The 15,748-nt window shown below is 41.6% G+C and overlaps 1 long non-coding RNA gene across 3 annotated transcripts; it reads right to left on the bottom strand.

Moving 5' to 3' along the window:
* Positions 1-4,244: 4,244 nt before the first annotated feature.
* Positions 4,245-8,969, bottom strand: LOC307013783. Of its 3 annotated transcripts, XR_013801061.1 has the most exons (7): positions 8,474-8,969; positions 6,102-7,940; positions 5,805-5,936; positions 5,596-5,718; positions 5,394-5,508; positions 5,187-5,261; positions 4,245-4,891 (listed from the first exon to the last, which is right to left on the bottom strand). It is a non-coding gene; the product is annotated as an uncharacterized lncRNA (long non-coding RNA). The 3 variants fall into 3 exon arrangements; XR_013801062.1 differs by lacking the exon at positions 8,474-8,969 and having other exon boundaries at positions 7,782-8,387; XR_013801063.1 differs by lacking the exons at positions 5,805-5,936; positions 8,474-8,969 and having other exon boundaries at positions 6,102-6,622.
* Between the last annotated feature and the right edge of the window lie 6,779 nt (positions 8,970-15,748).

Here is a 15,748-nt window from a genome sequence, read left to right as displayed (position 1 = left end):
GAAAGCAACACACTCTCACTCCATAATCGTCCAGGAGCGACGCTTGGTCAGGATACCGTGGCGTGCAGTTGTGACGCTCCTATGCTCCTTCAGCTTCATAAAGGGACGCAAATAGGTTTCAACTGATTGCAAAGTATTCCCATCTGCGGCGGGATTTGACGCTCATGGAAGCACGGCATTCGTTTGTGTCGGCTGCCCTTAAAGGCAATGTGAGCGTCCATTCCCATTGGATAACGGAGAATTGTACACCCGGAAATAAGTATTCCCCTTACTGTCGATTGATTTTACAGTTATATCCGCACTACTCATTGACTAAAAAACACCAGATTATCCTTGTTAATTACACAACATTGATTGGTTTAAATTGTGTGCAATGCTATTGTATTTTTCCCCTTCGATTCGGAGAAACAAATGTTTTTTCTGAGTAAAGGATGGCAGAAGACACTACACTACCCAGAATCCCCAGCTATCGTTTAGGACTACACCATGTGCTCTGTTTGACAAGCCCCGTTATTAGTTCTCAAGCTCTGTGATTGGTTGACCTCCAAGTGCATTCCATTCATTCCAATGGCTGGCGTCTATGTCACGTGATCTTCAAATTTCTCCCTGCAGAAAAAAAAACATGGCCAAACTTCGTTTTATTCTCGTGGAAAATGCCTATTTTAAAGTTAGTTTGGCCATTAAAATGCGTTTTTTATGTCATTTGATGCGAGAAATATGAGTTGTTATTTCAGATTATGTATGCAGTGGATGTACATGATCTTTAGTTTGCTAGTTATTATGAAGATTACTTCAGGAAATTGTGTCCATACAACGTTTTCATTGTTCCCAAGGTGGTTGCTGCTAGATACGTTATTTTTACCTGTGCAATCCTCCATTTACTCAACAATAACACATAATTATCCCTGTGTTTATTCATTTGTTTGATTAATAAACACAACTTGGAGTCCGTCAGGACCGAGGGTCGGAGCAGCTCATTTGCTTTAGAGAATATTACACCCGGAAGTAAGTATTCTCTCCGCTTCGCTTGACAAACCCCGTGATAGTCCTCAAGCTCTGTGATTGGAGAGTGTGCTCCGAGGGTTACGCCGAGCTTCGAACAGCACTTGAAATGGGATGGAACCATGGCAGACTGTCCAAAACTGGATTTGAACGGGTCCACCCCATCCCCAGAACTACACATGCTGGCTATTGTGTTTCGCAACATGTTCTCTATCTATGGCACGTCTCTACTGGGAGTTGTAGTTTTAAAAGACGTTTTTCGTATTTCCCATAATAATAAGTTGCCAGTATTAAACTGTGTACATCCCTGGAGGTTTAGGGGATAGGAAACACTCAAATTTAAAACATATAATTAATAGATGGGTGAAAATTGCTTGTACCCATAATGGGCAGCATTACTATATACCCACATGCCAGCTAAGTTCAGAAGAGCTTTATTTAACAGCTGGTCTTATGTCTGTGACCCCTCCTGTTGTTAATTGATAAGCCTGAAACATACATTTGTTAAGGTTCAGAGGCAAATTTAGCAAATATGGCAGTAGCCATCGATCATCTTAAGATAAGATATACTTAATTGATCCCAAGTTGGAAATATTTGCGTTACATCAGCATGTGTAACAGTTGTAAATATGCAGTGGTGTTTATTTGTAAATCATTTAGTATAATCACACAAATTCTGTGTTTTATATTGAATAATTCTGTGTTCTTTATTTATTGATTGTTGAATACTTGACAAGGCCGGAGATGAAATATCTACATACATCTTATAAGAGTATAATACATATGTATAATATCAGTTAAAATAAGTGCTTCAACATAGTTAACATTGCTGAAGGTATGCACACATATTGATAGATGTCTTGTAATGCACTATTGAGGAACCTGCGACACAATTTTTTCATTCATTGCATAACTACACCGTTTGTGAAAATGATATGTCAATAAACCTTATAAAAATCTTGAAATCTTGAAAGGGATGTGCAAAGTAGTCATTATATACAGTCTTTAATTAACTATTAGTAGAGAATAACGAGTAATGAATATACTTTATAGGGATCCTGTTAATCCATCCATCCATCCATCTTCTCCCGCTTATCCGTGGTCGGGTCGCGGAGGTAGCAGTTCCAGCAGAGAGCCCCAAACTTTCTTTTCCCTGGCCACATCAACCAGCTCTGACTGGGGGATCCCAAGGCGCTCCCAGGCCAGCGAAGAGATATAATCCCTCCATCTGGTTCTAGGTCTACCGCTTGGTCTCTTCCCAGCTGGACATGCCTGGAACACCTCCCTAGGGAGGCGCCCAGGTGGCATCCTAACTAGGTGCCCGAAATCCTATTATCCTATTAATATCTAATAATAAAAATAATGAAATTCAATAACCTGCTTTCACCACTAGGTGTCCCTTTATATCAGCTGTGCACCTTTATGGTGTAAATACAGCCTATCTACCAATTGGATCAAATATAAAAGTCAGCCGAATTAGTGTTGATACTGCGAGGACACGTATTGTGTGAAAAGAAATGTAAGATGTTGTTTAATTACTGATATATTTATGATCCACGTCACGTTTTCAGTGTTGGCGGCAGTTCCTCATGTTTGTCTAGAAGTCTTCTCATCAGGGCTCTATAAATAGAGAACTACGGCAGATATGTAATATTTAATGCAGCCGAACCGTGTATTACAATGCCGTTATATGATGACTTTCAAAGAGAAAAGCAAGCACACTCGGAATCAAGTATTATTATATATTTTTTAAATGTTTTCGGTCTGTTTCCGGTATTTGTTAATGACGATGTGATGTGAGATGTGAGACTGGAATTGCACGCATTTTAATGGCCAAACTAACTCTAAAACAGGCATTTTCCACCGAGAATAAAACGAAGTTCGGTCATGTTTTTTTTTTCTGCAGGGAGAAATTTGAAGATCACGTGACATAGACGCCAGCCATTGGAATGAATGGAATGCACTTGGAGGTCAACCAATCACAGAGCTTGAGAACTAATCAAGGGGCTTGTCAAACAGAGCACATGTCCTAAACGATAGCTGGGGATTCTGGGTAGTGTAGTGTCTTCTGCCATCCTTTACTCCGAAAAAATATTTGTTTCTCCGAATCGAAGGGGAAAAATACAAAAGCATGACACACAATTTAAACCAATCAATGTTGTGTAATTAACAAGGATAATCTGGTGTTTTTTAGTTGATGAGTAGTGCAGATATCAATGTAAAATCAATCGACAGTAAGGGGAATACTTACTTCCGGGTGTACAATTCTCCGTTATCCAATGGGAATGGACTCTCACATTGCCTTTAAGGGCAGCCGACACAAACGAATGCCATGCTTCCATGAGCGTCAAATCCCGCCGCAGATGGGAATACATTGCAATCAGTTGAAAGCTATTTGCGTCCCTTTATGAAGCTGAAGGAGCCTAGGAGCGTCACAACTGCACGCCACGGGACCCTGACCAAGCGTCGCTCCTGGACGATTATGGAGTGAATAAAGTAAACAGGTATAGAATACTATATGAGGGTAAAAAAAAGTTGTTATTAATAAACAAGAATACAGTTTGAGAGGGGAGTGATTTGTAAAATATCCATAAAGAAAAGTAAATCTGCTTATAGTTCTGTTTGATATGGGTGTTGAGAGATGTATCCATAGATCTCTTAATGTTGCTCTCAAAGTGCACCAGATTGATGCTTTTCACTTCAACATTTAAAACAAAAATACAAATCTTCCCGGGGGAGCCTGCCCCCCGGACCCCCTGGAGGAGGTTAGGTCCCCCCCACCACTTAAATCATGTCCACATGGAAAGGAAACTAAATAAATTTGCCCACATCTTGTGTCCATATCTTTCTGTTTTGGTGGTCATACCAAAACCTTGCACGTGCATGCATACGTGAGTCATGGTAAGATATCTGGATTAAGAGGTTGCTTTTTCTTTGCACAGCATGAAAGAAAGGCCAAATGAATGGGCTGTGATTTTAGTATTTTTAAGCAGAGGTCAATCATTTGTACGGCCCTCGAAAGCCCCCATATCAGTTTCGTTTCAGAAGGCCATTGGATCAGGTTTATTTTCATTATTTATCATTTCATCATCCCGCCTTAAAACACCATACACCAACACCATACACTTATGTTACTAAACATTTAAATACATATATTTACTACTGCTACTGTATGCTGAATCCCAGTGATGATATTTCATTATCTGAAATACTTAAACGTGTATTAACATACGTGTGCAGGGGTGGACTGGGACAAAAATTCAGCCCTGGCATTTTCTGTCCAGACCAGCCCACTACATTATCAGCGGACACTACATAGAAGTCCACTAATCTTGCGGCATCTTCTCTCATGCATACTACAAAGGAGAGTCATATTCCTTGATAGCAGTTAACAAATGAAGCACTTAACTATGAACTCAAGGACTAAAATTGACAGCTATATCAATCAATCTTTATTCATTATAGTGTCAAATCACAACATAAGTTATGTAATGACTAGGGGTGGGACGAGACTAACGGGAAGAACCCTTATGCTACCCTTTCAGTTTTTAGTCTGTGACTGTGAAAATCTTTTGGTGTAAGCCCAGTATTGGTTAAAACCAGACTCGGACAATAATAACAAAAAAATATCCTGACAAATAATCTAAATAGAAACATATTACAGACAGTAGCAGCATTAGAGCTGAAATTCACTCACTCATTATGAAACCATAAATAGAGAATTGGAAAAAAAAAATATATATATATATAGCTGTGTGAAAAGTCTAAGACATGGGTTACAGGTCTGAAGAGATATGCATTCTCATATACGTGTATGTGCACAAGAATGTATTGCTCTATACTTCCTCGTCCGCAGCCAGCCAGCTCCACTCCTCACCAAATTCGTGACCTGCAAGAAACAGCAAACAGAACTTGTACTCAGTATCTGTGTACTGACAAATATAAGTAGCCATGTAGCCATATTGTGACGTAGTGACACTTAGTGAACAAATGTATCTGTCATGAATGATGACTTAAGTCTCAAAAGAGCCCTAAGGCCTACCTGCATAACTGTTAATTGAACTTAAAAGATATGCAGATGTTTGAAATTAAAACCATCAATATGAAAATCTTCAGCCAGGAAATAGTCATAATCAAACCTTTTGTTTCAATCTGAGACAAAACAAGTTGCATAATAAACTCACAAAGTCAAGACGAAGCTCTCAGATATGATGGATGACTCAAGCATCATAGAAGAACCTCTAGCAGGTCAGGAAAACCTGTTTGACAGGAGATAATGGTAGCAGAGAATATAAAGAGACGTTTATGAATTACCAATTGTCATTTTATAACACATATAGTATGTTTCTTCACACAAACCTTTAAACATAGACATATTGCATTCCTCTCACCACATGAAATAAGCTCAGGAACCCAAAAGTGGCCCAGTGAATGATGGAGGAGACGAAGCAGGTCCTCAAAAGGGGACAGAGGGAAAACAACTTCTTAGGCTCTCGGGTGGTCAACCTAAAAGAGACATGGAAACATTATTAAGTCTCTCATCATCACAAATCAAGTATGAATTCATATAACATTATAAGACACATGACATACTCAACAAATCATAGACTTCTCAGTAGCCAAAAAGTGGTGAAGTGGAGGAAGTAAGGGAGCAAATCCTTGAAAATGGACGGAGGGGGAACAACTCCTCAAGCTCTCACATGTCAAGTGGTCAACCTGAGAGGGAATTGGATACATTATTAATTCTCTAATCCTCACAAATTAAGTATGATTTCATAAAACATAAAAAATGATAAACTCACCATACTAGAGGAGACTCAACAGCCAAACTTTGGTGCAGTGAAGGTAGAGAGTGGACGCAGAGAGAGAGCAAGTCCTCGAACATGAATGGAGGGGGAACAACTCCTCAAGCTCTCACATGTCAAGTGGTCAACCTGAGAGGGAATTGGATACATTATTAAGTCTGAAAAATAAATAAAATGTTTCCTCTGTCCTGCACCTAGAGTTGAAAACTTTTGGGATGTGCGTTTCTTTCAAAACATTTTTAAAATGATGAAGTATGAATTTATACAACATTAAAAATTACATGATAAACTTACCAAATTCTAACAGTGGTCCCAAATGAGAGAACAAGTCCACATATAGAACAGAGGGAGAACGACTCCTCAAATATATCAGAACAACCCGTAATGGAGAATAATTGATAATTTAGTGTACATGATCACACCATTAAGGATCAACACATAAGCACAATACAACTTCTGAAAAGCATAATTAAAATGACAAATAATGAATTAATACATCCATAATGTGTGATAATAACAATAATATTAAATATTTCTCGCCTTATCAGTGGAGCAGCTTTTTAAGCAGCTCACTCTTCTCTGCAAGTCTGTCTATCACAGAGTCAGAGTCCAAGGACATGAGGATGTCTTTCTCTGTGGCCATCAACATAAATGCCTCCAATTTATCAGATGAGAGGGTGCTTCTGAGTCTGTTTTTAATAAACTTTCAAATTGAAAATGTGCGCTCATAAGCCACCTGTGTGAGGGATAATGTAAGCAGGTATTTGTAAGCAAGGCCTAGTACAGGGTATGCATCTGTTAGCATGTTGAAATGGTGAAGTATCTGGTAGCAGCACAGAGGGCATTCTTTGCAGGAGCAACAGCTTATGGGAGTTATCTCAACCTCTTCTGTGTTGTCCTTCTCACCACCTGATCCATCTTCTACTGTTCTTGCTTTGTACTCTGCAAATGGGGATGCCTTCAGCCTGTTCCACTGGAGTGCAAAGCTTTTCAACTCGGCCTGCATATTTTCCTTGGTTGCCCTGCTGTCAAATCCTTGCAAGCACTTGCTTAAGTCTTGAAGGGCAGACTGGGGAAGAGCACTGGTGCAGAGCTGAGGGAAGTTTCTGGGATCCAGACAGGCCAAGTCCGCATATAGATTGCCGTGTGTTAAAAAGCGCCTATGAATGGCTTCAATTGCTGTGTCCATGATCCGGTTATGCACATTCACCTCATAGGATTTTTCTGCATCATCCAGGGTCTCATCCTGAACCATCTCTCCAGGCAAGACTTTCTTCATCCTCCTCCTCTTTTGTGGCAGTGTGGCCTCCACTTCAATGTCTGTGTCATCTCTCTCTTGGATTTCTGTGTTTGTCCAGTTGACAAATGTGTCTGCTGCTTTTTTTACAGATTCAAAATCTCTTCCCAAGCTTTTCAGCGTATCCTGTGTCGATGCCACTATTCTGTGAGCGGAGAGGATGTTCAATCCTGCCGTCTAAAGGTATTTAGACAATGGAAAGGTATTTTCAGGTATGCGGAGGAAGATTTGAGCAGTCAAGATCGTCTCATACTTGAGCAATGACTCTGCATATCCTCTGGCCATGACACGGATACATGGTTTCACTGTTGCCTGTTTCTGTATAGCTGATAATGTCAACAGCACATCAGCGTACAGACCATCTTCCAGTTTTCCAAAGGAGCCAAACACCTTCTTCAGGGCCTCATGCTTGGCCCACCAGCGTGTCTCGCCAATAGGAGCAAGGCGTCTACGTCTCTTGTTTCGGCCTGACTCTTCCCACACATTCATCCTTTTATTTGACTCTTTGATGAATACTGCAATGCCATTGAGGAGCGCAAACAGGGACCCACTCTCAATAAAAATCTGGGTTGTGTTTGCAAGCACCAGATTTAGTACATGTGCGTAGCACCATACATGGTGTATATGCCTCCAATCTGACATTCCACTGATGAACAGACTGCTATGAGTTCTCTTACCGAATGCCATGCAGATGAAACAATACAGCATGTGACGCTCTGGACAGTACGTCAGCCACCTTCTACTGGTGTCGTCTCTGCTACAGAACACTTTCTGCACCACTGGTGGTGGTGGTGCAGTCTTTGGGCTGCCTGAATTGGTCTGGCTCTCTCCCTGAACTGACACATTTACACAGAAATTAAAGTTACACACAAATTATGAAATAGTTATCACCTCAGTAAACAATAAATGAATTGAAAGATTACAATAAATTCAATGGCAAATATTGCAAATTAATGTAATTATTTCCTATAGGTTTACTTGTATTTTGTGCTAAAATTCAAAGTATCTCATCTGTATTTACAATACAGCTTGATTCTGCAGCTTCATCTCTACTTACAGCTCGTTGGTCCATGTGAACGTTTACTGTTGCTATGGCAACAATAAACCACTGACGTTAGCAGCTCTTAGCTAGCCTAGCTAAATCATCTGAACAATAATAACCCATAATATCACAATTCGGCATATTTAAACAAAATCAACCACAACTACCAACATTCACAGCCCTTCAACTCTGGGCTAATAGGTTGTCACAAGTAGGACTATGCAGTTAATTAGGTCACATCACATTCAATGTAAAAACGTTTTGTACTTTTTTTTTGGACATGTCTCAAAAATGTAGCCTAGCCAGCCCCAGGCTAACGTTACTTACCATTTATGCCTCCACTCGCTCGTCTCCCGGCGCAGCAGCACCTGCTGGGGTGGTGACCCCGGCACCAAATAGGTCCGTCAATGTAGAATATTTAGCAGCCTCCACCTCCAGAGATTTCAGCTTTTTAAGTTACGGTTTTTCAGCGCCACCCGGGCGTTTCTTCTGCTTATCCATTTTCAGCTCAGCAGCAGGCCGTCCCGCGACTCCCACCCATGCCATGAGGTCCCGCCCTACCTTGGTTTGTGTTGTGAGTGATTGACAGCACTGTCAGGGCTCTCTGAGCCTTTCAGCCCATGATTGATTGACAATGACAAACAATAAACCAATAATATGTGTCGATGCTGGCAACACACTGCTAGCCCTCTGTAGCCAATTGACCGGCCCAATTGGAGGGAATTTAGAGAAAAAAAAGAAAAGAAAAAAAACCCATAGCGGACCGGCCCACATTGGGTCAACGGCCCACCGGGACGATGCCCGGTATGCCAGATGGCCAGTCCACCCCTGCATGTGTGCACTAATGACAGATGCCACCTGCACAGGTCTTGGTTATTTTTGTTTAATGCCTATGATAATATTAGCCGCATTCCCACCGCAGGACTTTCCCTGGTACTTTGATTCTTTAGTTCCGTTAGTACCAATAATGTCGCGTTCACACCGCCGGGACTACTCAGTGCCGGGAACTCTTTTGGCCATTTTCAGTCCCTGCTAGAGAGGTGGTACGAACCTGGTGATAAAAGAGAACCAATTTCTATTCTATTTCTATTGGCTGGGCGAATTGCAAACCATGCCCCGTTAGATTCAGAATTTTTTTTGTTAGGCAGCTATTTTTTTCCTCGCTACAAAACCACATCCACACCTGAGCGAGTAGTTTTTTTGTACTTTAAAGCAGTTATGACCACACGTACTACAACACCGGAGCGGTGGAATGATGAGGAAGTGTCGGCGCTTCTGGCAATTTACTCTGAGGACGGGATGCAGCAGCTTCTACAGAAAGCAGTTCCCAACTCCAAATGTTTTGAGCGATGTTCACAAAAGCTACTTGAGCGGCGTGATGCCGTTATTGTTATGTCTTGACTGTGCAATAAAACAAACAAACTGGCGAAGCTTTATTTATTGTGTCCCACCCCAAATTTGCAGAATAGAAGAATGTGAGAGCAGACAGGTGTCGGTGGTTGAATTTATCTACAATGTTGCAACCTTGTGCAGCAATGGCAGGGGCAGAAACACAAGTCTTACACACATAAACACAAGTAATTTATCATGTCATTTGTTTTAGATAAATAAGGGAAAAACACCAAACAACGGTTAATGTACTTTTCCAAAATCAGCCTGAGGGGGTAATATATCATAAATACATAAAGATAAAGTCTATTGTTATAATGGGTATTTTATTTGTAAATTACCCTTATAACCTAGCCTCATGGTGCACATGATTCTTTGCTTGGACATTTTGTTGGTTTGAGTCATTTGAGCTCGGATTCTAGTAGGGACATAAAGTATACACGTACACGTATCTTAGGAAGATATGAACTTCATCTTGGTGAAGTTGATGCTGAATTCACTATTTAGTAGATCATCATGTGACACTTTATCTTTGCACTACGGTCTGTCTACTGAGCCTACCTATTATATATATATATATATATATATATATATATACAGTGGTGTAGTGGTCCCTGGAGAAGTGGGTATACTCTTAGTTTTGCATTTTTTTTTAAGCAGCCCATAGTGCAAAGGATTATCGCCCTGTTTTATAGTGACATACTCTATTTAGTTCACCCCAAAAATATTAACCCAGTATAGTTACTCAGTATTACTTACACACAGTGGTGGACAGTAACGAAGTAAATGTAATTCGTTACTGTACTTAAGTACTTTTTTGAAGTATCTGTACTTTACTTAAGTATTTCCATTTTGGGGGACTTTTTACTTTTACTCCACTACATTTCAAAGTAAAATATCTTACTTTTACTCCACTACATTACGGGACATCTGTCGTTCCTTCTCATGAGTGAATTATTTGTTATATAAATAAGCAGAGCGTTCCACAAGGTTTAGGAGTGTGTTTATGGGAATTTTTGACCATTCTTCCAGAAGCGCATTTGTGAGGTAATTTAACCAAGAGATTTTGGACAATTCCATACTCCCAACTTTGAAAACAGTTTGGGAATGGCCCCTTCATGTTCCAACATGACCGTGCACCAGTGCACAAAGCAAGGTCCATAAAGACATGGATGACAGAGTTTGGTGTGGATGAACTTGACTGGCCTGCACAGAGTCCTGACCTCAAACCAATAGAACACCCTTGGGATGAATTAGGAGCACAGCCTGAGAGCCAGTCTCTTCATCCAACTTCAGTTGCCGCTTCTGGAAGAATGGTCAAATATTTCCATAAACACACTCCTAAACCTGGTGGAAAGCCTTCCCATAAGGGTTGAAGCTGTTATAGATGCAAAGGGTGGACCGACGTCATATGAAACCCTATGGATTAAGAATGGGATGTCACTTAAGTTCATATGCACATCAAGGCAGGTGACCCAATACTTTTGGCAATATAGTGTATATATATATATATATAAATAAATATCACCACAAATATTGAATATCATCATTCAAATAATTCAACAATAAATTCAAAACGATATGTTACAAAACAACAATATATAGTTAACAATGAACAAAAATATATACATTTTACAACATATCCATGAAAACCAAAGTGACTCTCTCAACCCAGTGCTGGGTTTCTAAGTAAGTGCTCATATTACAGTATTTTCCAGACAGACTTGCTTTCTGCAGGAGTTTTCACACCGCATTGCCTTGAACGCATAGAAGTGGCAGCACGGTGTCTCTTCAACCAGGTCCTCATATACTTTTGAGGATCAAACATAGAAGTAGGGGGTCCGTTGATATTAATCATCATCAAGTTTGATATGTTTGAGATCAGTAGTACAGCCCTTTTGTCTGAGCTTATATTGTTCATAAGGCTAAAGTTCCTCTCACACTCTGCTGTGCTGACAGGGAATGTCTTCATACAGTTCATGAGTGGTTTTAGGTCCTTGGGCTCACTATTGGGCTCTTCCAGTAGGTCTCGCATCCCATTCAGTGCTTGGTCTGTGCACAAGTGAAATCGCTTGCACAGTCGCTTAACCTGGTCTTCACCATGGCGAATGCTGGGGTTTGATGGCCATTTACTCTGATCAAGGATGCTGAAGTCCTTGATGACCGCATCTTCGAAAGACAAGCGTTGCTCAAGATTGTTCACAAGGCTTTGTAAGAACTGGCCTGGATTGATTGACTTCAGCTTTGCATTTCCTACTAGAGCTATAGAGCGATACTCCCCAGCCTCTTTTGCCTCTAAAGCCTCACAGTATTTTTCACCTGGACTCTCTTTGAAAGACTGTATCACTCTGATTGAGCGTTTCAGCAGATGCTCTGCTCTGAGGAGAGTTATAGAATGAGCTTGAAGCTCCAGTGACAGGACACTTAGTTCATGGAGAGTGTCATACATGAGCCCAAGGTCACAGATAAATTCAGGACTTTGAAGACGGTATAATAAACCTCTGTACATTTGTTTCTCTTTGGTGGACCTCATCTCATCGGAAGACGCATTCTTAAAGTGCTGCACAAGACCTCCCAGGGATGTCCACACAGCACGAACAGTACGAAAGCTACTGTCCACCCAGCGTACATCTAAAACTCTGCCAATGCGAAGAAGTTGTGAGCCTACTTCAGCTGCTGCATCTTTGAGTTCACGCTCATTTTTGTTCGACATACTATAAAGTGAATATAGCTTCTGCATAAATATTTTAAAGTGGTTGACACCCGTCACCTCATCAACAGCATTTGACACAGCTAGTTCCAGCCTATGGTTCATACAGTGCAACACAAAGAGCCTTGGGAATCTCGAGGTCAACCTGGTTGCTACTCCTGACTTCTTTCCTAGCATGACACTGGCTCCATCAGACACAAATGTTACCCAGTTTTCAAGAAGCCACTCTTCTGTAAAGCCAGCCTTCATTAAACAGGTGAGTAAAGCCTGTTCTATGCCATCTGCTCTCTGATTGTCTAATTCAACTAGATCAAGGAATATGAACTCAGGGCTTGCTCCTTCAATTGACGCTTTTACAGAAACTGTCATGACAGGTTTGTGACTTAAAGAAGAGGCCTCGTCAATAAGGACAGCTAACTTCGTGGATGATGCTATTATGTTACTCACAATTTTGCTCTGCATCTCACTGGCAACATGTTGTATGATTTGTGTTGCACTGTAACGTGAATGAAGTATTGAGCCCATCTTAACACCATTCAGTTCCTGCAGCTCAATGAGGCTCTCATGGTCAGAAAAGGGTCTGTTCTTTTTGGCCAAATGGTAGGCTGTTCGGAACACAGCATCAGTTTCCTTCTTGTAGGACTCAGTCATAACCTCCACTGCATTCTCAATGGCCGATTCTTTTTGTTGTTCTGCCACCTTCACAGCCTGAGAGTGTGCCTTGGACAAAGCATGTTTCCTGATCTTATTTCTCAAGACTGACAGACTTGTTTCTCTACTTCCCTGAGAAGACACTTGAATTTCAAAGTTCATCCATTCTCTTGAGAGTGATACACCTTGCTCCTTGTTGATCCCAATGGAGTTCACACTGCTACAAACCAGACATCCTGTGAAGCATAAACATACAATGTAACTACTGTATCCACAGCTGTATGTGTGCATGGTCTATTTTTCCCATATACATAAAAGGACACACACACACACACGCACACAATATTAATGTGTGTCCACTGTTTCAGAAGCTACCTAAACTAACAAGATACCTAAACTTACCAAGTTTTTTGTTTTTGGATCCCAACCAGGGGTTCTTGGATTTAAAATCCTCTTTTTGATTGACAGTCCACAGGTCAGGCCAGTCATTATTGATGTCTAAGGGAAGAACAACAAAAGTGATTGAATTATAGGCTATAAAAGGGGAACAATGACCATAACCTATTCAAAAGTGTAAAGTTGTCACCTTCATAATCTGCATTATTAGATTTTTCATTTTAGCCCCCAAATAGTCAAATAGTCAATTACACAGGGCCTAGCTGTAGCTTTATCCATGGCTGTGTCAATACAAAGTGTGAAAACTCTTCTAAGAAAAGGCGTTATGACGTGACTCAATGTTGCACACAAATTAGACCTAAACACAGACAAACCGTGTGCCCTTTTCAACCAGGTCCTTGGTAAACAACAGCACGTTTCCTTTCGTGAGGAAGACGCACTTTTAAACTTTTACCGTCATATACGTCTTTTACTTCCTACCGCATCCTGCCTTCAAAATAAAAGTACCCGTTTTCATAATGTATCCAAATTCGTGGATTCCACGTAGCGTCGCTATGCCCGAATCTGGCTGTGCGTCGCACAAGGTCAAAATGCCCTTGCTATTTTTAAGCTGTTGGCTGAAACAACAGTCGCCACAGTAACACAGATATAAGACTTTATTCAATCCTAAAAGAGGTAGATCGGCGGGATAAATGGCTGTCTTTAATTAGAAGAGACCACTGGCAGCCAACATCTACCCTCAGATTGTGCAGTCTCCTATAAATTAGCACTAGCTACATTTGACCTCAAATTATGTAGCTGCTAGTGCTAGCTAGCTAATTTTTTATCTCCATTTGACAGGAAAACGCTGACAATCCAAAACACTAATCTTCAGTTGCCACAGCTAATGTTACAATTACATTACATTACATTACATTACATTGCATTTAGCTGACGCTTTTATCCAAAGCGACTTACAATAAGTGCATTCGACCAGGAAGATACAACCTTTAAGAAAACAGAATCATATAAGTCCATCAGGTTTCATAGAGCCAAACATTTCAAGTGCTACTCAACTGGCATTTAGAAAGCCAGCCCTTTATTAGTATATAAGTGCTTTGTTAGTAATTCTATCGCTCGAAGTGGAGTCTAAAGAGATGAGTTTTCAGTTTGCGTCGGAAGATGTGTTAGCTATCTGCTGTCCTGATTTCAATGGGGAGCTCATTCCACCATTTTGGAGCCAGGATAGCAAACCCACGTGTTTTTGCTGACGGGAACTTGGGTCCCCCTCGCAGTGCGGGTGCAGCGAGCTGTTTGGCTGATGCAGAGCGGAGTGCACGTGCTGGGGTGTACGGTTTAACCATGTCCTGGATGTAGGAAGGGCCAGATCCATTCACAGCATGGTACGCAAGTACCAGTGTCTTGATGTGGATTCTAGCAGTTACTGGAAGCCAGTGAAGGGAGCGGAGGAGCGGTGTGGTGTGGGAGAATTTGGGAAGGTTGAAGACCAGACGAGCTGCTGCATTCTGGATGAGCTGCAGAGGTCGGATGGCACATGCAGGTAGACCAGCCAGGAGGGAGTTGCAGTAGTCTAGGCGTGAGATGACGAGAGCCTGGACCAGAATCTGCGCTGATGTCTGGGTCAGCTGGGGACGTATCCTCCTGATGTTGTAAAGCGTGTATCTGCAGCAGCGGGTTGTAGCAGCGATGTTTGCAGTGAAGGACAATTTGTTATCTAGGACCACACCCAGATTCCTTGCAGTCTGAGTCGGGGAAACAACAGAGGTGCCGATGTTGATTGTTAGGTCAAGAGTGGGACAATCTTTTCCCGGAAGGAAAAGCAGTTCAGTCTTGTCAAGGTTGAGCTTGAGGTGATGAGCAGACATCCACCGAGAGATGTCTGCTAGGCAAGCAGAGATGCGTGCGACGACCTGGGTCTCTGAGCGGGGAAAGGACAGAATTAGTTGGGTGTCGTCAGCGTAGCAGTGGTATGAAAAACCATGCGGGCTAATGACAGACCCGAGCGAGTTTGTGTACAGGGAGAAGAGGAGGGGACCAAGAACCGAGCCCTGAGGGACCCCTGTAGTTAATTGACAAGGGTCGGACTCGGACCCTCTCCAAGTAACCCTGTAGGTGCGGTCGTTGAGGTATGAGGTGAGGAGGGAAAGTGCAGTGCCTGAAACTCCAAGTTCTTGGAGAGTGCAAAGGAGGATCCGATGGTTCACTGTGTCGAATGCAGCAGACAGGTCCAGAAGGATGATGACAGAGGAGAGGGAGGCTGCTTTAGCAGTGTGCAGTTCGTCAGAGACAGCAAGGAGAGCAGTTTCTGTTGAGTGACCTGCCTTGAAACCAGACTGGTGCGGATCCAGAAGGTTGTTCTGATGGAGATAACAGGAGAGTTGTTTAAAGACAGCGCGTTCAAGTGTTTTAGACAGGAACGGGAGGAGAGAGACGGGCCTGTAGTTAATAACATCAGA

Source organism: Notothenia rossii (genome assembly GCF_949606895.1).
Source record: "Notothenia rossii genome assembly, chromosome: 7".
NCBI lineage: Eukaryota > Metazoa > Chordata > Actinopteri > Perciformes > Nototheniidae > Notothenia > Notothenia rossii.
This window is presented reverse-complemented; position numbering and strand designations above follow the sequence as displayed.